The sequence below is a fragment of the Garra rufa genome, chromosome 12, assembly GCF_049309525.1.
Source record: "Garra rufa chromosome 12, GarRuf1.0, whole genome shotgun sequence".
NCBI lineage: Eukaryota > Metazoa > Chordata > Actinopteri > Cypriniformes > Cyprinidae > Garra > Garra rufa.
The window spans coordinates 8956147-8981627 of NC_133372.1; the positions used below are offsets into that span (position 1 = coordinate 8956147).

The following is a 25481-nucleotide window of genomic DNA, read 5'->3' on the forward strand; positions in this document are numbered from 1 at the left end:
ACCGTAATTCTGAGAAATTAAGTCAGAATTATGAAATATAAACGGGCAACTCTGACTTTTTTCTCAGAATTGCGGGATATAAACTCGCACTTGCGAGAAATAAAGTCAGAATTGTGAGATATAATTTTTTTTCTCAGAATTGTGTTTGTATCTTGCAATCCTGACTTTTTTTCTCAGAAGTGCGTGATATAAACCCAAAAGTCAGAATTGCGAGAAAAAGAAAAAAAAAAAAATACTGACTTTTTTCTCAGAATCTGAGAATATCTCACAATTCGGACTTCTTTTCTCGCAACTTCTAGTTTACATCTTGCAATTCTGACTTTTTTCTAAGAATTGTGATACAAACTCGCAATTCTGCCTTTTTTCAGAATTGTAATATAAACTCGCAATTGTGAGTAATAAAGTCAGAACTGCGAGATAGAAACTCACAATTCTGACTTTTTCTCAGAAGTGCATGATATAAACTCACAATTGCAAGTTATAGTCAGAATTGTGAAAAAAAAGTCCGAATTGCAAGATATAAACTCGCTGTTGTGAAAAATAGTCAGAATTGAAATAATGACTTTTTTATATTGCGTGTTTGTATCTTGCGATTCTGACTTTTTTTCCTCGCAACTGCATTTTTTTATCTCACAATTCTGACTTTTTTTTTTATAAAATTATAAAGTCCTGTTCTGAGGGGGAAAAAAGACTGATATTTTCTGAAAATTACGAGTTCATATTTATATTTTGTCACTGTCCTACCATGGGTAAAATCAGTTAAAAACTGTAGTAAAATGCGCTGTCGGCTCATGAGCTGCATGCACTTTTTTAACTTTTGCTGAAAAGCTAACAGATGCAAACAAGTTTTAAATGGTTTACACAAAGGCATTATCCACTTGGAAATATGTGAAATTAACCCAGCTGAGCCAAGGCAGAGGAAAATTATCATTAAATAATACATTTTGTTCTGTTCTTCACACAAAACTATAAAAGACTAATGACTAATGAGATCTTAACAAGGGTGTAGAAAAGTGTTCTGTCAGCTCATGAGTGGCATGCACTTTTTAAACTATTGTTAAAAAGCTAACAGATGCACACAAGTTTTAAATGATTTACACATAAAAAATACTATCCTTCTAGAAATATGGCCTAAAATAGTTTACTGATAGAAAAGGTAATCAGAGTATTGTATTGTGTTAATGCATTACCTCAATACTGACGGTTACTGGGTGTCCAGATGCATGGATTTGAACACGGCAGCAAAAAAATTGACTTATTATTGCAGCTATTCCATAAGCAATGTCACCATGGCTTGAGATTATCCATAAAACTATTATGCATTGACAATAATTTTTCCATCACCAGCTCTGTATCATCAAATTGAAATCCTGCCTAGCAGAGCAGCATCAAGAACATTATCAGCACAGCGACTGCTCATTTCATTTGCAGCCGGGACTCGCAGAAAAAGAAAACCAAATTCCCACTGTGCCGAACAGAAGATGAGTTTTAGAACGAGGGGCTGAAATTTGAGATTAGAATCTTAGTTCAGCACTTCAGAATTGTCTCGTTTGATGTGTAGGTCACAAACACACGCTCACATACATGTCGCCTTCAACAAAGAACGCATTAGTAAAGAGACCAACAATACGAATATAAGCTCTCTGTAATGATCGAGATCACTTTTATGTTTTCTCCACTATTGTTACATAATGAGGGGGAGAGAGATGAATAAGAGCTGATGAATAAAACATGAGGTTTAGCTTCTGTCTTTAGCACTGTGTTCCTCAGGCCCAGTTGCAAACACAACACCACAAACATCTTGTAGCTGTCACCATCTACACAGAGCCATTAAAATTCACCGCCTAAAAATGCTGAGGCTTGAGTTGAAAAGGGCCAAAATTGATTTTATGCACCAATTACGATGCTATAAATTAGGTCTGCAACGCTACCGAGTTAAAATAGGAAACAAGATATTTATGCTCTTTACTGGTGTTGTAAAGTTTTTAACGATTTTAAAAAACAGTCTACACTTTCTACAAAAAATGTTGCTTCCATTAGTACCAGGGATCTTTAGCTCACCAAAACATTTGCCTTTTGGGATTCTTCTTTGGTCAGGCAAGAGATTCTCAAATTTCTATGCTGGACCAAGCTGGATTATGCCAGTCTGACAATGGTGTTCTCATTAATAACTCTTTCACTATTCTCTTTTCTTTTTAACAATTTTCTCAATTCTTGCATCTCTGTTCCAGTCTGCACTTCTCAAAACAATCTTGGAACTCTGTATTGTGGTACTTGTATTTTTTTAAGTGGCTTTGGATAAAAGAGTCTGCTAAATTAATATTTAAACATTAATGTTTTGGCCTCAGTGTTGTTAAATCTGGTACAACCCAACTGAGGCAAGGCAGGGGGAAATTATCATTGAATAATACATTTTGTCCTGTTCATGTTCACATCTCTTCACACAAAACTATTACAGACTAATGACTAATGAGATTTTAACAAGGGTTTTAAAGGGATAGTTCACCCAAAAATGAAAACTGTGTCATTATTTACTTACCCTCATGTCATTTCAAACCTTTAACTGATTTGTTCTTTGATTAATGTTCATAGTGTATAAAAGCCTAAATTAAATCTGTTCATCTGTTCATATGAAGACAATTTGGACTAAACCACTCAATTCATATGGTTTAATTTTACAATCTTTTTATGAACTTTTCCCCTTCTTTTTAAATGTCATATCAGCTTCTAGCTCATGTAGAGACAGGTTTAATTATTTAAAATGAAAACTAAATAAGATGTTTAATATTAATTTGTTCAGAAAACTGATCAACTTTTTGAAGCTTCAAAGTGGTGGTTGTATAGACTGTCAATGGAGGGACAGAAATCTCTTAGATTTCATGAAAAATATCTTTAGATGATGAACAAAAGTCTTGAGACATGAGAATGAGTAATTAATGACAGAATTTTCATTTTTGGATGAACTATCCATTTAAGTACTTCCAGAATTCAAAAGAAAGTAAAAAAAAAAAAAAAAAAAAAAATATGATAGGAACAATTTATGTTTTACAGATTAAACTTAAATTGATAGTACATAACCTCATATTTCCTTAACCGAAATAATGTTAATATACTAAATATACCAAAAATACATACCAATACTGGTAATATACCAACAATTAGACAGACAACCACAATCAAAGTTCATCAAAAGTAAAAAATACTTGCAAGTAGTAAATACAAATATATAAATTGTGTGATGTTAAGTCTCACACAGGACACTAAAACAATGCAATACATTAATTTATTAAACAATAATTTATTTTACATTTTAAACATTAATTTATTAACTTAAAATGTAACACAAATCTCTCACAAATTATCCACCTTTTTCTTCCCGTAAGAGTGGGTGCAGCCATTTGTAAATTTTATGGATCTTTCTTCCTGTTTTATTCACGTCCAGCTATGTTTAGCTGTACAAAACATCTAGTTTTGCTGCCTGATATTGCAAATAGGTGTGTCTTATCATATTATTTGTAATGTATTATATTATGAGCACACTGGTTTGTAGTGCAAACAGTTGGACCATTTACTTCTTCTAATTTTTTTCCTCATTTTCTTCTCACCCATGTTGAACAAAAAGGTGGATAAGAATAATTGTTCTTTTTCGCTTCCAAAATCTGTACATTTTCTGTATGCTGAACAGTTTTTTGTTATTGTACTGTATACAGTGAGGGAAAAACTTATTTGATCCCCTGCTGATTTTGTACGTTTGCCCACTATCGTTTGCTCACTATCGCAAAACATGACTTAGTACTTGGTGGCAAAACTCTTTTTGGCAATCACAGAGGTGTTTCTTGTAGTTGGCCACCAGGTTTGCCCACATCTCAGGAGGGATTTTGTCCCACTCCTCTTTGCAGATCCTCTCCAAGTCATTAAGGTTTCAAGCCTGACGTTTGACATCTCGAACCTTCAGCTCCCTCCACAGATTTTTTATGAGATTAAGATCTGGAGACTGGCTAGGCCACTCCAGGACCTTAATGTGATTCTTCTTAAGCCACTCCTTTGTTGCCTTGGCCATATGTTTTGGGTCACTATCATGCTGGAATACCCATCCATGGCCCATTTTCAATGCCCTAGCTGAGGGAAAGAGGTTCTCACCCAAGGTTCTCACCCCATCCATCGTCCCATTGATGTGGTGCAGTTGTCCTGTCAGAAAAACACCCTCAAAGCATAATGTTTCCACCTCCATGTCTGACGTTGGGGATGGTGTTCTTGGGGTCATAGGCAGCATTCCTCCTCCTCCAAACACGGTGAGTACAGTTGATGCCAAAGAGCTTGATTTTGGTCTCATAGGACCACAACACTTTCACCCAGTTCTCCTCTGAATCATTCAGATGTTCATTGGCAAACTTCAGATGGGCCTGTACACGTGCTTTCTTGAGCAGGGGGACCATGCGGGCGCTTCAGGATTTCAGTCCTTCAGGCGTAGTGTGTTACCAATTGTTTTCTTGGTGACTATGGTCCCAGCTGCCTTGAGATCATTGACAAGATCCTCCCGTGTAGTTCTGGGCTGATTCCTCACCGTTCTCATAACTATTTAAACTCCACAAGGTGAGATCTTGCATGGAGCCCTAGACCAAAGGAGATTGACAGTTATTTTGTGTTTCTTCCATTTGCGAATAATCGCACCAACCGGTGTCACCTTCTCACCAAGCTGCTTGACGATGGTCTTGTAGCCCATTCCAGCCTTGTGTAGGTCTACAATCTTGTCCCTGACATCCTTGGACAGCTCTTTGGTCTTGGCCATGGTGGACAGTTTGGAATCTGATTGACTGATTGCTTCTGTGAACAGGTGTCTTTTATACAGGTAAAAAACTGAGATTGGGAGCTCACCCTTTGAGAGTGCTCCTAATCTCAGGTTGTTACCTGTATAAAAGATACATGGGAGCCAAAAATCTTGCTGATTGATAGGGGATCAAATACCTATTTCACTCATTTAAATACAAATTAATTTTTGACAATTTTTGATCAACTTTTTAAAATGGGTTTTTCCAGATTTTTTTGTTGTTATTCTGTCTCTCACTGTTCAATAAACCTACCAAAAATTATAGACTTAAAATTATAGATTTATTAATCATTTCTTTGTCAGTGGGCAAACATACATTTTTTTTTCCTCACTGTATAGTAAGGGAACTTACCATTAGCTTTTACCATAGCATTTACAGTACATTACTTAAACAGCTAAAACTACATTCATTTTTACAGTACAGTCTGGTAGGGAACAATCTGTTTTTGCTGGGCTAACTGTAACTGGGCTAAATCAAACAACAATTTCAAACATGTCTGCCATGTTCTTGTGTCTAAAATTCTGTTTGAAGCCTTGCGCAGACAAGCAGCTAAAGTGACAGCGGCACTAACGCATTACAGTTTTGTCCTGAGGACCAGCTGCATCTGGATAATCCTTTATTCCTAAAAGCTTGATTTGGCTGAGTAGGTGTAATGACTTTATACTGCTCAAACTCTTGAAAGTGAACCGTCAAAAAACTCAGCGTTAGTGAGCGCTGCTCTTACAATTAACAATACACTGACAGACCACTGACATGCATCATAAAATCTCGCACCACACTGAAAAGTGAGGCGCTGCGTTTACAGCAAACACACAGCGCAGGAAAAATGAGCACAGGTGTACGTTCTTAAGAAATCCATCTTCAAAGGGAAGTCTAAGGCACCCTGATATGTCTATCCTCTGAGCTCTTTAAAACACACACTCTTAGCAACAGAGAGAAGGAAAGACAAATTCAGGTCACTGCTAAGGAGTACATGAGAAACAAGGAGAGCACAAGGGACAGGAAGGACAACAAAGCAAGAGCCTTTAGCTCACATTGTATCTTAAAAAGTAGCTTATTTGGGTTTAAAACTTGACCTTGATCAACGATTTTAAAATATTAACCTATTTTCCTCTGGCCACTAGAATTCAGGTCATTTACTGTAACAAGATACTGCTTAGTATTAAAGAATATCTAATTCGCTGATTGGTTGATGGAGGCATAAGAAAGCATACGTCCCAAATCCCACACTAGTGACTGTCCTGAGCTGTGACGTGAAAGGCAGCAGATAAATATAAGCCAATTTCATGCTTTTAAGAGCACTTCAAAAATAGGGCACTGATTAAAACATCTACTATAATGAAATATCTGTGATTTATTTGTCAGAACACATGGTTATTTCTGAATAGCTGCCAATGGAGGAAGAAGCTATTTGCTCCCATAATGGTGTAGTTATGTTATATCTATCAGCAGAAGCTGATTTCAGGTTGGCTAGCATGTCTTTGGGGGACAGCATTTTGGATAAGGAAGTTAGTAATGGTTTACTTTTAAGCCATTTACACCACTATGCCTGAACCAAATAAACAATAAAAAAACATTCTGCCACTAAAAAGAGCTTTTTACACTATGCTACAGTGAGCAACATTAACATTAAGCTACAAAGTACATTAAGCAGCATTTTATGACTGTATTTTTTAAAACAAAGCCTAGAAAAATGTTGATTTTATAGTCCTAGTCCCAAACAGCAGTGTCACAAATATAAGAGTTGTGAAAAAATTAAGTGCTTGTAATAGCAGACAACCAATCACAAATTGCCTCATTAAATATTCATGCATTTTGTACAGACAAAACAACTTTCACACACTAATTAGATGTTTAGCATCTAAAGAAGGCAGATAAAAAATATCAAACAGTGATGACTGATTTTTTTTCTCACAATTCAGAATTTTTTCTTAGAACTGTGTGATATAAACACAATTTAGAGAAACATTTTAAGAAATAAACACAACATTTTAAGAAATAAATTCAGAATTGCAAGACATAAACATATATGTGACCCTGGACCACAAAACCAGTCTTAAGTCGCTGGGGTATATTTGTAGCAATAGCCAAAAATACATAGTATGGGTCAAAATTATTGATTTTTCTTTTATGCCAAAAATCATTAGGAAATTAAGTAAAGATCATGTTCCATGAAGATTTTTTTGTAAAATTCCTACTGTAAACATATCAAAATGTAATTTTTGATTAGTAATATGCATTGTTAAGAACTTAATTTGGACAACTTTAAAGGTGATTTTCTCAGTATTTTGAATTTTTTGAACCCTCAGATTCCAGATTTTCAAATAGACACATCTCGGCCAAATATTGTCCTATCCTAACAAACCATACATCAATAGAAAGCTTATTTATTGAGCTTTCATATGATGTATAAATCTCAGTTTTGTCAAATTTAACCTTATGACTGGTTTTGTGGTCCAGGGTCACATATTTTTGGACTTTATAACTTGTAATTGCAATTTTATATCTCACAATTCTAAGGGAAGGTGTCAGAATAACGAGAAAACAGTCAGAATTGTGAGATATAAACTCGCAATTGTGAGAAAATATATATTTTTCAATCTAATTTGGACTTTATAACTTGCAATTGCAATTTGATATCTTACAAATCTTACATGAATTGTCAAAAAACTGTCAGAATTGTGAGATATAAACTTGCATTTGCAAGAAAATATATATTTTTTTACCTCTGGAATGGACTTTATAACTCGCAATTGCAATTTTATATCTCACAATTCTAAGGGAAGTCGTCAGAATTGCGAGAAAACTGTCAGAATTGTGAGATATATACTTGCAATTGTAGGAAAAAAATTTTTTTTTTTAACCTCTAGAATGGATTTTATAACTCGCAATTGCAATTTTTAAATCACAATTATGAGGGAAGAAGTCAGAATTGCGAGAAAACAGTCAGAATTGTGAGATATGAACTCACAATTGTAATAAAGTATTTTTTTTTACCTCTGAAATGGACTTTATAACTTACAATTACAATTTTATCTCACATTTCTGAGGGAAGGAGTCAGAATTGCGAGAAAACAGTCAGAATTGTGAGATATAAACTTGCAATTGTAAGAAAATATATTTTTTTCCTCTAAATTGGACTATAACTCGCAATTGCAATTACATGTCTCTCAATTGTGAGGGAAGATGTCAGAATTGCAAGAAAATAGTAAAAATTGTGAGATTTAAACTCGCAATTATACGATATTTTTTTCTTAACTCTGGAATGGACTTTATAACTCACAATTGCATTTTCATATCTCACAATTCTGAGGGAAGAAGTCAGAATTGCAAGAAAACAGTCAGAATTGAGATATAAACTCGCAATTGTAAAAAAATATGTTTTACCTTTGAAATGGACTATAAATCGCAGTTGCAATTTTATATCTCACAATTCTAAGGGGAAGAAGTCAGAATTGCAAGAAAACTGTCAGAATTGTGAGATATAAACTCGCAATTGTGAGAAAAAATATTTTTTCCCCACTGAATTGGAGTTTATAACTCGCAATTGCAATTTTATATCTCACAATTCTAAAGGTATAAATCAGAATTGCGAGAAAACAGTCAGAATTGAGATATAAACTCGCAATAAAAAAAAGTATACATTTTCGCTCTGAATCAGACTTTATAACTAGCAATTTTAATTTTGTACTGCATCTCACAATTCTGAGGGTAGAAGCCAATATTGCAAAAAACAGGCAGAATTGTAAGATATAAACTCGCAATTGTAAGAAAATATTTGTTTTTCAATCTGAAATGGACTTTTGCAATTGCAATTTTATATCACAATATATATCTTGGAGTTCTGATTTTCTTGCAATTGTGCAATTCTGATTTTTTTGTGCTATTGCAAGTTTATATCCTGCATTTCTTTTCTTTTTTTTCACAATTCACAAGTTTATATCTACTTTATATAAAACATGTATATAAAAAGTCAGAATTATGAGGTAAAAAGTTGCAATTACCTTATATTATTTTTTATTCAGTGGCAGAAACAGGCTTTCATAGTATTTGTGTCTTGTCACCAGCATGAAATGAATTCTGTGTTAGTGTCTCCATGCTCCATAACTAGCAACACCTTTTGACAATCAGCTTCATCATTAACATTTTGAAATTCAAAGACCTGACTTCACAGTGTGAAACATGGAACAAGATAAAAAGCTAATTTTAACACAGAGATAAAAAAAAGTGAACAAAGTGAATAATTCCAAGTGTTAAAAAGCCCAATATTGTCCCTCCTACTGTGTCAAAGTACAGTGCATTATTCGTCAACCAAACGCCATAACTGTCAACACCAGAAATGCATGCTTATCAGATCACTTGCAAGTGATATACTGCTATCTTTCAGCTCTGTTGCACTTCAAACAACAGCAGTGGACTCAAAGACAGGAAAAATGGCCCTTGTTCATCCAGTCTGATCTGAAGTTCCAGAATGAATGGTATGACAGTGCTCAGATGTTTCATGCTCTCTGTGTACACAGAAAAGAGGGCATGTGGGTCTCTGTGTCACTCGCAGTGCAGAAATCTACAGCACGAGCTGCTGACAGGCTGCTTCATCCTCTGCATGACAGCCAAGACATGTCTGCACACTCTGATTTAATTACTTTGACTGAATCCACATAGTCTCGGGTATGGCTTTTGACTTGCGGGATTAAGTCTGGTTCATATTGATTGTAGCTTATTCTGGCCAAGAACCACCTACATAGACAGCAAAAGGCCACTTGACTGTTGGGAAAGCGACCTACTACAATTTGCTACTTTCATGTGCTATTTAGGGGCAGGTTTAAAAGCAATTCTATTAAAATAATTTATTAATTTAAATTGCACATAGGTGTGGTTTTGGACCCTCGCATTTTTTCCTCTCAATTTCGAATTTGTATCTCGCAATTCTGATTTTTTTTCTCACAAATGCAAGTTTGTTTCTCACAATTCTAACTTTTTTTCTGGCGAATGTGAGTTTGTATCGCAATTCTGACTATTTGCTCGTGAATGAGAGTTTGTATCTTCCGATTCTGACTTTTTTTCTGACCCTCGCAATTTTTCCTCTCAATTGCGATTCTGACTTTTTTTTCTCACAAATGCGAGTTTGTATCTCGCAGTTCTGACTTTTTTACGGCAAATGCGAGTTTGTATCACAATTCTGACTTTTTTCTTGCAAATGCGAGTTTGTATCTCGTAATTCTGACTTTTTTCTGACCCTCGCAATTACAAGTTTGTATCTTGCAATTCTGACTTTTTTTCTTGCAAATGCAAGTTTGACTTTTTTCTCTCGAATGAGAGTTTGTATCTTCCGATTCTGACTTTTTTTTTTGACCCTTGCAATTACGAGTTTGTATCTCGCAATTCTGACTTTTTTTAAGGCAAATACGAGTTTGTATCACAATTCTGACTTTTTTCTTGCAAATGCGAGTTTGTATCTTGCAATTCTAACTTTTCCCTCGCAATTACGAGTTTTTTTTACGGCAAATACGAGTTTGTATCACAATTCTGACTTTTTTCTGGTGAATGCAAGTTTGTATCTCGCAATTCTGACTTTTTTTCTGACCCTCGCAATTTTTCCTCTCAATTGCGAATTTGTATCATGCAATTCAGATTTTTTTTCTTGCAAATGCGGGTTTGTATCTCGCAATTCTGTCTTTTTTCTGGCGAATGCGAGTTTGTATCACAATTCTGACTTTTTTCTTGCAAATGCGAGTTTGTATCTCGTAATTCTGACTTTTTTCTGGTGAATGCAAGTTTGTATCTCGCAATTCTGACTTTTTTTCTGACCCTCGCAATTTTTCCTTGTAATTGTGAATTTGTATCTCGCAATTCAGATTTTTTTTCTTGCAAATGCGGGTTTGTATCTCGCAATTCTGTCTTTTTTCTGGCGAATGCGAGTTTGTATCACAATTCTGACTTTTTTCTTGCAAATGCGAGTTTGTATCTCGTAATTCTGACTTTTTTCTGACCCTCGCAATTACAAGTTTGTATCTTGCAATTCTGACTTTTTTTCTTGCAAATGCAAGTTTGACTTTTTTCTCTCGAATGAGAGTTTGTATCTTCCGATTCTGACTTTTTTTTTGACCCTTGCAATTATGAGTTTGTATCTCGCAATTCTAACTTTTCCCTCGCAATTACGAGTTTGTATATCGCAATTCTGACTTTTTTTACGGCAAATACGAGTTTGTATCACAATTCTGACTTTTTTCTGGTGAATGCAAGTTTGTATCTTGCAATTCTGACTTTTTTTTACGGCAAATACGAGTTTGTATCACAATTCTGACTTTTTTCTGGTGAATGCAAGTTTGTATCTTCCGATTCTGACTTTTTTCTGACCCTCGCAATTACAAGTTTGTATCTTGCAATTCCGACTTTTTTCTTGCAAATGCGAGTTTGTGTCTTGCAATTCTGACTTTTTTCTTGCAAATGCAAGTTTGACTTTTTTCTCTCGAATGAAAGTTTGTATCTTCCGATTCTGACTTTTTTTTGACCCTTGCAATTACGAGTTTGTATCTCGCAATTCTAACTTTTCCCTCGCAATTACGAGTTTGTATCTCGCAATTCTGACTTTTTTTTACGGCAAATACAAGTTTGTATCACAATTCTGACTTTTTTCTGGTGAATGCAAGTTTGTATCTCGCAATTCTGACTTTTTTCTGGCGAATACGAGTTTGTATCGCAATTCTGACTATTTTCTCGCGAATGAGAGTTTGTATCTTCCGATTCTGGCTTTTTTTTGACCCTTGCAATTACGAGTTTGTATCTCGCAATTCTGACTTTTTTTAAGGCAAATACGAGTTTGTATCACAATTCTGACTTTTTTCTGGTGAATGCAAGTTTGTATCTTCCGATTCTGACTTTTTTCTGACCCTCGCAATTACAAGTTTGTATCTTGCAATTCTGACTTTTTTCTTGCAAATGCGAGTTTGTATCTTGCAATTCTAACTTTTCCCTCGCAATTACGAGTTTTTTTTACGGCAAATACGAGTTTGTATCACAATTCTGACTTTTTTCTGGTGAATGCAAGTTTGTATCTCGCAATTCTGACTTTTTTTCTGACCCTCGCAATTTTTCCTCTCAATTGCGAATTTGTATCATGCAATTCAGATTTTTTTTCTTGCAAATGCGGGTTTGTATCTCGCAATTCTGTCTTTTTTCTGGCGAATGCGAGTTTGTATCACAATTCTGACTTTTTTCTTGCAAATGCGAGTTTGTATCTCGTAATTCTGACTTTTTTCTGGTGAATGCAAGTTTGTATCTCGCAATTCTGACTTTTTTTCTGACCCTCGCAATTTTTCCTTGTAATTGTGAATTTGTATCTCGCAATTCAGATTTTTTTTCTTGCAAATGCGGGTTTGTATCTCGCAATTCTGTCTTTTTTCTGGCGAATGCGAGTTTGTATCACAATTCTGACTTTTTTCTTGCAAATGCGAGTTTGTATCTCGTAATTCTGACTTTTTTCTGACCCTCGCAATTACAAGTTTGTATCTTGCAATTCTGACTTTTTTTCTTGCAAATGCAAGTTTGACTTTTTTCTCTCGAATGAGAGTTTGTATCTTCCGATTCTGACTTTTTTTTTGACCCTTGCAATTATGAGTTTGTATCTCGCAATTCTAACTTTTCCCTCGCAATTACGAGTTTGTATCACAATTCTGACTTTTTTTACGGCAAATACGAGTTTGTATCACAATTCTGACTTTTTTCTGGTGAATGCAAGTTTGTATCTTGCAATTCTGACTTTTTTTTACGGCAAATACGAGTTTGTATCACAATTCTGACTTTTTTCTGGTGAATGCAAGTTTGTATCTTCCGATTCTGACTTTTTTCTGACCCTCGCAATTACAAGTTTGTATCTTGCAATTCCGACTTTTTTCTTGCAAATGCGAGTTTGTGTCTTGCAATTCTGACTTTTTTCTTGCAAATGCAAGTTTGACTTTTTTCTCTCGAATGAAAGTTTGTATCTTCCGATTCTGACTTTTTTTTTGACCCTTGCAATTACGAGTTTGTATCTCGCAATTCTAACTTTTCCCTCGCAATTACGAGTTTGTATCTCGCAATTCTGACTTTTTTTTTACGGCAAATACAAGTTTGTATCACAATTCTGACTTTTTTCTGGTGAATGCAAGTTTGTATCTCGCAATTCTGACTTTTTTCTGGCGAATACGAGTTTGTATCGCAATTCTGACTATTTTCTCGCGAATGAGAGTTTGTATCTTCCGATTCTGGCTTTTTTTTGACCCTTGCAATTACGAGTTTGTATCTCGCAATTCTGACTTTTTTTAAGGCAAATACGAGTTTGTATCACAATTCTGACTTTTTTCTGGTGAATGCAAGTTTGTATCTTCCGATTCTGACTTTTTTCTGACCCTCGCAATTACAAGTTTGTATCTTGCAATTCTGACTTTTTTCTTGCAAATGCGAGTTTGTATCTTGCAATTCTAACTTTTCCCTCGCAATTACGAGTTTTTTTTACGGCAAATACGAGTTTGTATCACAATTCTGACTTTTTTCTGGTGAATGCAAGTTTGTATCTCGCAATTCTGAATTTTTTCTCGCGAATAAGAGTTTGTATCTTCCGATTCTGACTTTTTTTCTGACCCTCGCAATTTTTCCTCTCAATTGCGAATTTGTATCTTGCAATTCTGATTTTTTTTCTCACAAATGCGAGTTTGTTTCTCACAATTCTGACTTTTTTCCTTGTAATTGTGAATTTGTATCTCGCAATTCAGATTTTTTTCTTGCAAATGCGGGTTTGTATCTCGCAATTCTGTCTTTTTTCTGGCGAATGCGAGTTTGTATCGCAATTCTGACTATTTTCTCGCGAATGAGAGTTTGTATCTTCCGATTCTGACTTTTTTTCTGACCCTCGCAATTACAAGTTTGTATCTCGCAATTCTGATTTTTTTTTTGTCAAATGCGAGTTTGTTTCGCAATACTGACTTTTTTCTCACGAATGAGAGTTTGTATCTTCCGATTCTGACTTTTTTTCTGACCCTCGCAATTACAAGTTTGTATCTCGCAATTCTGATTTTTTTTTTGTCAAATGCGAGTTTGTTTCGTAATACTGACTTTTTTCTCACGAATGAGAGTTTGTATCTTCCGATTCTGACTTTTTTTCTGATCCCCGCAATTTTTCCTCTCAATTGCGATTCTGACTTTTTTTTTCTCACAAATGTGAATTTGTATCTCGCAATTCTTACTTTTTTTTCCTTACAATTGTGAGTTTGTATCTTGCAACTCTAACATTTTTCTTGCAATTGTGAGTTCATAGAATTGTGAGATAAAAAGTTGCTATTCTGACAATAGATTATGGGGGCAGCCGTGGCCTAATGGTTAGAGAGTCGGACTTGTAACCCAAAAGGTTGCGGGTTCAAGTCTCAGGTCCGGCAGGGATTGTCGGTGGGGAAGGTGAATAACCAGCACTCTCTTCACCCTCAATACCACGACTGAGGTGAGACCCTTGAGCAAGGCACCGTACCCCCAACTGCTCCCCGGGCGCCGCAGCAATGGCTGCCCACTGCTCCGGGTGTGTGTGTGTGTGTGTGTGTGTGTGTGTGTGTGTGTGCACTTGGATGGGTTAAATGCAGAGCACAAATTCCTAGTATGGGTCACCATACTTGGCCTCACTTCACCTCCTTTCCTTTCCTATTAGTCTTTTCCCCCTCAGAATTGGACTTTGTAACTCACAATTACATGTTTGTCTCACAATTCTAAGAGAATAGTCAGAATTGTGAGACAAACTTGCAATTGTGAGTTACAAAGTCCAATTCTGAGGGAAAAAAAGACTAATATGTTGTCAGAATTGCAACTTTTTATCTCACAATTGTGACTTGCAATTGAGAAAAAAGTCATAATTACAAGATATAAACTTGCAATTGTGAGAAAAAAAGTTGCAATTACATTTTTTTTATTTAGTAGCAGAAATGGGCTTTCATTCACAGTTTTATAAAACGTTTAACAAAATGGATCTGACATTGCAGATCAAAGCCTTCATTACATTTAGAATATATACAAACAGACAAAGGATATTTTATTAATATAGTACTAATAGTGATAATTTTCTTTTTACAATTTTTTTACCGAATAAATGCAGCCTCTGTGAGCATAAAAGACTTCTATCAAAAACATTGCAAATTTTACTGACCCCAAACTTGTGAACAGTAGTGTAACTGTTCATTCAATACAAATTACATTAGTCATCACTGTAGCGAATGTTTAATTTTATCACCAACAGTGCATACTTGAATTCAATCTGCCACTGAAGACACACTGCTTTAAGGTCAATCTAATAAAGTCAATGAAATCATGAATTTTATTAAAACCAAATGGGATCCTGCTCCTGCTATACATCTATTGGCACAGAGTTGCAGTTTTACTTAAAATATTTAAAAAAACGACCTACTTCAGCATGCATTGAACCTAGGCCATTTTACAGAGAGTATGTACCTCTTGCACAAAATGCACTGTATATTTCTAGTGGTGCACAAAAATATTTATGCATTTGTTTAATGCTTTAATCCAAATTGACTTACACTGCATAATACATGGTGCACATTTAATCGCTTTCTCGGGTTCAAACCCACGACCATGACACGGCTAGCACCATCCTCTGTTGTTTGAGCTACATGGTAACAACTTAAAAAAAGTGTGAGTTCATTAAAGGAGTAGTTCACTTTCAGAACAAAAATGGACAGATAATGTACTCACACTCCTTAAACTTCCAAAATGCAGCCTCATATAGCTCTAAACATTTGCAGTCGAGGAAGGAAGGGTTTTATCTAGCAAAACGATTGGTTATTTTCTACAAAAAATTACAATTGATATACTTTTTAACCTCAAATGCTTGTCTCGTCTAGCTCTGTGTGTACTCTGTGTAAAGATTAAAAAATGTAAATGTTTTTAGAAAATAACAGATCGTTTTGCTAGATAAGACCCTTCTTCCTCAGCTGGGATCATTTAGAGCCCTTTAAAGATGCATTTAAACTGCATTTTGGAAGTTCAAACTCGGGGGCACCATAGAAGTCCATTATATGGAGAGAAATCCTGAAATGTTTTCCTCAAAAAACATTATTTCTTTGCGACTGAAGAAAGAAAAACATGAACATCTTGAATGACAGAGGGGTGAGTACATTATCTGTAAATTTTGGTTCTGAAAGTGAACTACTCCTTTAAGTTTTGAATATTTAATATAATTTTAAAAAGAGTTTGTTAATGATTCAGTTCATTCTCTATACCTGATATAAGGCTATATTGAAGTAAACAGGTTTTTAGATTTATCTTGTCAGTTTTAAGTGCAATATAGATGAGGCGGTCAACGAACCGACTGCGGGCGGCACATCGGTGTGTCGTCTGAGGCTGACACTCAAATTTAGGGGATGAAGCATTCTGATTACATTCTGATTACATTAGGGCTTCAGGTTTACACACACACACACACACACACACACACACACACACACACACACACACACACACACACACACACACACACACACACACACACACACACACACACACACACACACACACACACACACACACACACACACACAGTGAGCTTATGCAGTACTAACAGGCAGTATTCATCATTGCAACAAAACAGTGCAAGTATACAACTGCCAAAGTAATACCTGCCCTAAAACACAATGGTAGCTGTAAGCATATATTAGCTGAATACTTTATCTCCAGCACACTCTTAAAAATAAAGATCCCTAAAGAGGATATTCTTTCACAGCAATGCCATAAATGCCATTGGGGTTGTACAAAGAACCTTTCAGTGAACAGTTCTTAAAATAACCATTTTTTCCAGTACAAACCTTTTCCACTAGTGCAATGAAAAGGTTCCATAAATGCAAAAGTTCTTCATTAAACCATAAATGCCACAGACACTTATGCTACCTAACAAACTAATACAAAAAGGCACTTCTAAGTCAGTTGCAAAACTTAACATTTACATTCCTCTCACTTTTATTCAGAGTCTTTCTGTGCGACACACAGTGCCACTGCGCTACGACTCCCTGATGTGGGTCAGACCCCGAACACTGTTTCTCTCCGCAACAGCCTTGATCTAGTACCGCCTCTGTTGCCTTTGCATTCAAAAGCATTGAATCCATTACAGCCGGCTTATTGAGCCACCCAAATGCCTGCCCACAGCCCACATTCACCATTATAAACACATCAGTGAGAGTGAGAATGTGTGTGTGTGTGTGAGAGAGAGAGAGTGCTTACCTCTAATGGTTGTAGCAGTGATGGAAGTAAAGGTGCTATATTACAGCCATTCCGGCTGGACGTGAACACAAGTGCTTTTGGAAGTGTGTGAATGAAACAGCAGCACCTGCTTAACTCAGCTCTCTGCGTGTAAACGGCTGTCTCTTCACCAGAGGCATACTGCCACACTTCTCTCTCTCTTTTTTCTCCTCCTCTCACTCCGTTTCTCTCTCTCGACACACACACATTGCCGGTGGCATCAGCGCCACCCCTCTCCACATTAGGAGATGTAATGTGAATAAGCTGGACCCATGTCCCAGCGTTAAAAGAGCAAAGATCAAGCTAATTCATTAAGAGTCGATTATAGAAAAAGGTCTGAGAGGGAATTCTAAATGAAATGCTGTGAAAAACAGTAGAGGTAAAAGCAAACAAAGGATGCTGAGAGGAAAAGGGAAGAGGAAACATTTCATGGCTGTAATATTGAGCAAAAAACAATAATTTGCAATGCTTTCTGTTGTGCATGTAAAAATGTCATGTAACCTGATGGAAAAAATGTGTACAAAATACAAAAATACTCATTAAGGTGCATTTTTTCAAAAGTTGCTAATGATTATAGATTACAAAATAACTGTATCATGAGTATTAACATATAACATATTAACCAACCAAAGCTTTGTGACTTTATGCATTATATAAATACATTATCATCAATATTTACTGAGCCTCACAGTCTAAAGAACTTATAGGATCTTTGACATAAATGCAATTTTATGTATGTTATTTAATCTGTTTGCATGTGCTGGGGGTGTTTTAAGTAGCTGGATAAAACAAAAAAAGATCAAACAGAAAAGCTGTGAATAAATGCATGGGAATAATAAAAGACAGAGAGAGGGAGGGGACTATGATCAACCCACTGCTTTTAGTGAGCTAGTTCTGCTGCATGACATTGTTAAAAAATATCACAAGGTCTACATGTAGGGCGGGAGGTAGATTTGCAGTTCCCATGGAAACTCGGGCACCATGCCTCACGAGAGAGACGTTCCCTTACACTCTTTAACATCGACAGATCCCTTGGACGATCTATGCGAAAATTGCAACGTTTCGGGTCAGCAGCAGCAGCCAAGCTAAACAAAGCAGAGCGATGCTTTAATGATGCATGAATAGAATGAGTTGAGCAAATTCATTTAAATCTGAACTTTCCATGTAAAATCCCAACCAGATAACTAGATTGCTTATAGACTAAACTGTACAAAGACAAAATATTTGGTCATAGTCACATTGCATGCATTGAAAGAAGTGTGTAACACTTTGAAATCACTGTTTTCAAACAGGTTTCCCAAACACTCAGATAGTCCCTTCTCCAAACTGAAACTCATTGTGAGAAACAGAAACTACAAACAAGTTGTTTTGATGTCAAAAGTTTACATCCCCCTTTCAGAATCTGCAAAATGTTAATTATTTTAACAAAATAAGAGGGATCATACAAAATGTATGTAATTGTTTATTTAGTACTGGCCTGAATAAGATATTTTACATAGAAGATGTTTACATATAGTCCACAAGAGAAAATAATAGTTGAATTTATAAAACAACCCTGTTCAAAAGTTTACATACACTTGATTCTTAATATTTTGTCGTTACCTGTGTTGTTTTTTTGTTTAGTGATAGATGTTCATGATTCCCTTCTTTGTCCTGAACAAAAACTGCCTGCTGTTCTTTAGAAAAATCTTTCAGGTCCCATTAATTATTTGGTTTTCCAGCATTTTTGTGTATTTGAACCCTTTCCAACCATGACTGTATGATTTTAAGAGCCATCTTTTTACACTGTGAACAACTGAGGAACTCATATGCAACTATTAAAAGAAGGTTCAAATGCTCACTGATGCTCCAGAAAGAAACACAATGCATTAACAGCCGGGGGTGAAAAATTTAAACAGAATAGAGATGTGTACATTTTTCTTATTTTGCCTAAATGTGACCCTGGACCACAAAACCAGTCTTAAGAAACATATAGGTATATTTGTAGCAATAGCCAAAAATACATTGTACGGGTCAAAATTATGAATTTTTCTTTTGTGCCAAAAATCATTAGCATATTAAGTAAAGATCATGTTCCATGAAGATATTTTGTAAATTTTCTACCATAAATATATAAAAACTTGATTTTTGATTAGTAATATGCATTGCTAAGAACTTCATTTGGACAACTTTTAAGGCGATTTTCTCAATATTTAGATTTTTTTGCACCCTCAGATTCCAGGTTTTCAAATAGTCGTATCTCAGACAAACATTGTCCTATTTTAACAAACAATATATCAATGGAAAGCTTATTTACTCAGCTTTCAGATGACGTAAGAATCTCAATTTCGACAAATTTACACTTATGACTGGTTTTGTGGTCCAGGGTCACAAATATCATATTTTTCATTTACTACCCTTCAGAGGCTACAGAAGATGGTTACATGTTTCCCATAAGACAAAATAAGTAACATTTACTCTGATCTTCAAATTTAAAAAGTTTTCACCCCCAGCTTAATGCATTCGGTTTCCTTCTGCAGCATCAGTGAGCATTTGAACCTTCTGTAATAGTTGCATATGAGTCCCTCAGTTGTCCTCACTCTGAAAAGATGGATCTCGAAATCATACAGTCATTGTTGAAAAGGGTTCAAATACACAAAAATGCTGGAAAACCAAATAATTTGTGGGACCTAAAAGATTTTTCTGAAGAACAGCAGCCAGTTTAACTGTTCAGGACAAACAAGGGACTTGTTTTGTGAAAAAACACAGATGTGTATCATTCAGGTAACAACACAGTATTAAGAATCAAGTGTATGTAAACTTTTGAACGTGGTCAACTCTTATTTTCTCTTGTGGACTATATGTAAACATCTTTAATGTGAAATATCTTATTCAGGTCAGTACTAAATAAACAATAACATGCATTTTGTGTGATCCCTTTTATTTCACTAAAATAATTAACATGTTGCAGATTCTAAAAGGAGGATGTAAACTTTTGACCTAAACTGTATCTGAGATAGACAAAGAAGATATTTTAATATACTTCAGTTTTAAATAAATGTTTGTCAGTCTCTAATTGACTCTAATTTGTTATTTTATATCTAGAACTAGTGCAAACAATTTTATGATTGCCTTCGTTTTTGTACCATTTGTGTCAAGCTTTGTGTTGATAATAGGTCAAAGGTAATCTCTGAGCTCGTCTGAACACAACCACAGCCAGACATGACCTATGAGCTAGAGGGTTACTGCAAGAAGCCTTATCATTACTGACATGCTTGAGCAAGGAACTAAACCCTAGGAAGCTGTAGGCTATCACAGCAATTAGTGTGAAGTACTTTACTTAAGATGAAACATGTTTGGTATAACAATTGAATGTAAAAGTGAAATATATAAAAATTGGTTTTACAACAACAAACATTATAATGTGCAAAACCTTAATAATATGCTGTCTGTATCATAACCCAAAATTAAAAACTCTGTCATCATTTACTCACTATACCTGTTGCTTCAAACATGCCTGACTTTTTTTCTACTGCAGAATGCATAGGAAGAGATTTTGATGAAATGTTTTTATTCATGCAATGAGAAACTGGACCCCACTGACATTCATTATGTTTACATGCACAAATTTTCAATACGAATGACTCCACTCTGATTTAAGACTTTATCTGAAACTGATTCACATATTTATTGACATGTGCATTGCATGCAATGCTGGGAAGTAATTGATTACAGATTCCAAAAATCAAGTACTCGTAATTAGAGTACTGTACATTAGATTTTTATAATGTTCATAATCTGTTTACAGTTGCCTTTTTATGGACTACCTGATTACATATTATTATTATTATGGCAGTAAATCAGTAAATCATTAATTATTTATTGATTGCGGAATATTAATGTCATTGTTGTTTTCATGTTTATTAATGTTTGTTAATTTAAACGATTAGTTCACCCAAAAATGAAAATTCTGTCATTAATTACTCACTGTCATGTTGTTCCAAACCTGTAAGACCTTTATTAATGTTTGGAACACAAATTAAGATTTTTTTTCAAATCCAAGAGCTCTCCGACCCTCCATAGACAGCTAGGTTCCTTCCATGTTCAAGGCCCAGAAAGGTACCAAGAACATGGACAAAATAGTCCATGTGACATCAGTGGTTCAATCGTAATTTTGTGAAGCTACGAGAATACTATGTGCGATTAAACAAACAAAAATAACTTTATTCAACTATTTTTCTCCTCTGCGTTAGCCTAGCAGCATTTTGGGGAGTATTACGACATATGCGTGCGGTTTCCTCGAATTTCAACAATGCATGCTGCTGACTTAGAAGACGCGTGCACCACGCTTTGTTGACGTTTTTTGCCCTTCGACTGAAAATTACAACCAAAAGCCGCACAATGTGGCATTGTATCAGCATTTTATTTTCCGAGTTGTGTTGTGATACAAATAGCATCAGGTAGCGGCAATAGTTGACCGAATACAACCATTTCATATCATCAAAATTAAGCCACCCCCCATAGTCCAAAATACACTACATTGCCAAAAGTATTCGCTCACCCATCCAAATAATCGGAAACAGGTGTTCCAATCACTTCCATGGCCACAGGTGTATAAAATCAAGCACCTAGGCATGCAGACTGTTTTTACAAACATTTGTGAAAGTATGGCTCGCTCTCAGGAGCTCAGTGAATTCCAGCGTGGAACTGTGATAGGATGCCACCTGTGCAACAAGTCCAGTCGTGAAATTTCCTCGCTCCTAAATATTCCACAGTCAACTGTCAGCTGTATTATAAGAACGTGGAAGCATTTGGGAATGACAGCAACTCAGCCACGAAGTGGTAGGCCACGTAAACTGACGGAGCGGGGTCAGCGAATGCTGAGGTGCATAGTGCGAAGAGTCAATCGCTACAGACCTCCAAACTTCATGTGGCCTTCAGATTAGCTCAAGAACAGTGCGCAGAGAGCTTCATGGAATGGGTTTCCATGGCCGAGGAGCTGCATCCAAGTCATACATCACCAAGTACAATGCAAAGCGTCGGATGCAGTGGTGTAAAGCACGCTGCCACTGGACTCTAGAGCAGTGGAGACGCGTTCTCTAGAGTGACGAATCGCGCTTCCCCATCTGGCAATCTGATGGACGAGTCTGGGTTTGGCAGTTGCCAGGAGAACGGTACATGTCTGACTCATTGTGCCAAGTGTAAAGTTTGGTGTGGGGTTAGTTCCAGTAAAAGGAACTCTAAATGCTTCAGCATACCAAGACATTTTGGACAATTCCATGCTCCCAACTTTGTGGGAACAGTTTGGAGCTGGCCCCTTCCTCATCCAACATGACTGTGTACCAGTGCACAAAGCAAGGTCCATAAAGACATGGATGACAGAGTCTGGTGTGGATGAACTTGACTGGCCTGCACAGAGTCCTGACCTCAATCCGATAGAACACCTTTGAGATAAATTAGAGCCAGGCCTTCTCGTCCAACACCAGTGTGTGACCTCACAAATACGCTTCTGGAAGAATGGTCAAAAATTCCCATAAACACACTCCTAAACCTTGGGGACAGCCTTCCCAGAAGAGTTGAAGCTGTTATAGCTGCAAAGGGTGGACCGACGTCATATTGAACCCTATGGATTAGGAATGGGATGTCACTTAAGTTTATATGCGAGTCAAGGCAGGTGAGCGAATACTTTTGGCAATATAGTGTATGTATAAAACGATGTGGAATTTTTAAATAGCGTAAATCTTTCATGGGTTTTCTAGTACATAATTCAGTAAAAGACATGTATCCAGCTAATAAATAAAATATACTTCATATTTCATTCCATACTGAAAGGAATTCATAAAAACATTTTGAAACGTAAATACAATTGGATGATCTACTTTCGATTTTTTGTTATAGTATGACATTATTAGTTTAGCGACACACTAACAGCAATTTTTTTAAATCAGCTGTGAATTGAGCTCCTGTGTGGAGGATTATTTGTGTGGTGTGTTGAGTTGCTGCCTACGTAGAGCGTTCCAAATCAGCCATTTATGAGGTTCCGTGATGGTTAGGATTCTGCCTTGAGGCACAAGTATGCTTTACATCTCGCACATGTGATGTAAAATTCGTTATCAACAGAGTTCACTCACACTGTGCTTATGCAGCCCACAATTTCTAGCCTCAAGCACATTTGCGCATATGAACTCATCCTGTGCACATGTCCCTTGAATTAACTGCGCTAATTAGTGGGTCAATCAGCTGGCAACACAGTTGGCCCATTGGACCATTGCTCTGCTCCAAGAAACAAAAAAGGAAAATGGTAATAAAAACAACAGAAGGTAAAACAGAAGAATATAAATTGATTCGTTATATTCCAATAATAATTTTAATCATTTTAATGATTAAACAGCCTGCTGTCCATAAAATATAAAAAAGTATGCTACAGTGTAAAAGTGCTTCATGTTCTACAACCATTTTCTCCTCGTAGGCTTGTTCACCAGCCTGTAGATTTGAAAGCAGCCACTTTTATTTCTCATACAACTTTAACTGTTATGTGCTGTCATTTCCCTCCTTCCATTCAATCTTTATCAGATGATAAACACTGAAAACAGAAGAAAAATTGAATCGATGACAGGAGGCTATAACTGTTGCCATGCTGTGGAAGTGGCACAATTCTTGCACATACATCACAGGTTTCACCCTATCTAGGACTCTCAACAGGGATCCTCCAGAGCATTGCAGCAGAGATTCAAAGTAGGTCGCCCTAAACTTTCACACCCTGATTTATGTCATGTGGACAGTGGCCAACTCAATTTTAAGGAAATGGCTGTGGAATTTTGGACAGCCATGGATAATTTATACATTTTTAAAAATGGAATAAAAAAGAATAAAAAAGACATCGAAATGGGCAAGACAAGAATATTAAACATACAGTCTAAAACTCTACTAACATTGAAAATTAGGGCTTTTTAAAGGAATAGTGTCAGGGTTAGCAAGAAGGGACCCAAATGCAGAGTGAATAAGACAGACAAATATTTATTAACACAGGTTCAGGGGTGCACAGGGGTGAACAATCTTGAGCTCCAATTCAGCTAAAAGAGAATAGTGCCTCCAGAGATGGACAATCTGGAGAACAGTACCATACATATGGCCAAACCAGGCAGAAGACTGAGGGGAACGCCAGAGCAGAAAATGCCAGAGCTAGCAGTCAGAGTGACGGGATGCAAAGCAGGCCAGAATCAGAGTTAGAATCTCAGCACCAGGCTTGGTTGGCAAGCTGCCCAGGAGAACCAACAGGCAGGGAGTCTCAGGCTGGGAGGTCAGGACTGGAGGGAACACACAGCACAAACATACAACATTCAAGACCACACGACACTAATCAGCACAACACAGGGAGAAACATGTAATATGTAAAAAAGGAAAAAATAAAATACAAAAAAAACAAAAAGGTAAAAATAATATCTGAATTTAAACTATAAAAAGTAAAAGTATTAAATCCAAATAAAACAAAACTAGAAACAAGACAGAAGAACTACTAAAAATAATATTTTAAGTAAATATTAGCAAGAAAGCTAAAGGGTATAAATAAAGAGCAAAAGCAGCAAAACTGCAGCAAGGATACACCAAACTACAAGGCAGGACTGGAATGTAGAGCAGCAAATGAGCACTGTCTCTATGACACAAGACGAACCCACAAACACTGAAGGAGAAACAGCACAATATAAAGGGAGAAAGGTAATGAGGGCCAGGTGAGCACAATTAGAAGAAACGAGGACAGGACAAGGGCTAAACAAGAGGGCATGACCAAGGGAAACAAGGAGGTGGGACCACAGGAACACATGGTAGACACAAACAAAGACAAAGCCATGTGTTAAGACACAAGATAAACAAAGAAACATTAAACAAAGACAGCACAGACAAAGCTGCCAGGGCAGAGCCCTGACAGTACCCCCCTCCCAAAGGACGCCACCTGGCGTCCAAACCAGTCCAAGGAGGTGGTGACACAACAGGAAACAAAGGGGGTACCAACTGGGGGGGTGGGCTGGGACTAAAACTTGGAGTTACAGGGCGGCCAGAAAACATAGGAGGTAGGACTGGGAGGAAAGAAAGAGATCCCGGGAAATAATTTGGGACAGACCAGGGAGGTGCTGGCTTTGGGAACTCATAAGGGCTAGGTAATAGGGAGGGTGGGATGGGGGCCTTGTTGGTGGTCCTACTAGAGACATGGGCTTGTTTTACTGGTGGAGTCTTGAAAATAGCCCTAGTGGTCTCTTGACTAGTGAAGGACTTGGGGACAAACTCAGGAGCCATGACTGCACTGGCAGGGAGGGTGAATCCTTGGGAAGCAGGCTCAGGGGATGCCAGAATAGTCTTAGGTACTGACTTGGAAGCACTTTCCAGGGCTTCAGGGGCAGACACTGGGCT

The 25481-nt window shown here is 36.6% G+C and overlaps 1 protein-coding gene across 3 annotated transcripts in view; it reads right to left on the minus strand.

The window, feature by feature from the left end:
- The window catches only part of plppr2b (phospholipid phosphatase related 2b), an 86994-nt gene extending 69762 nt beyond the window's left edge, over positions 1 to 17232 (minus strand). For all 3 annotated transcript variants that reach the window (XM_073851614.1, XM_073851617.1, XM_073851615.1), the window contains exon 1: positions 17079 to 17232. The gene's annotated coding sequence lies outside the window, so the exon portion shown is untranslated. The remainder of the gene's footprint in view (positions 1 to 17078) is intronic.
- Between the last annotated feature and the right edge of the window lie 8249 nt (positions 17233 to 25481).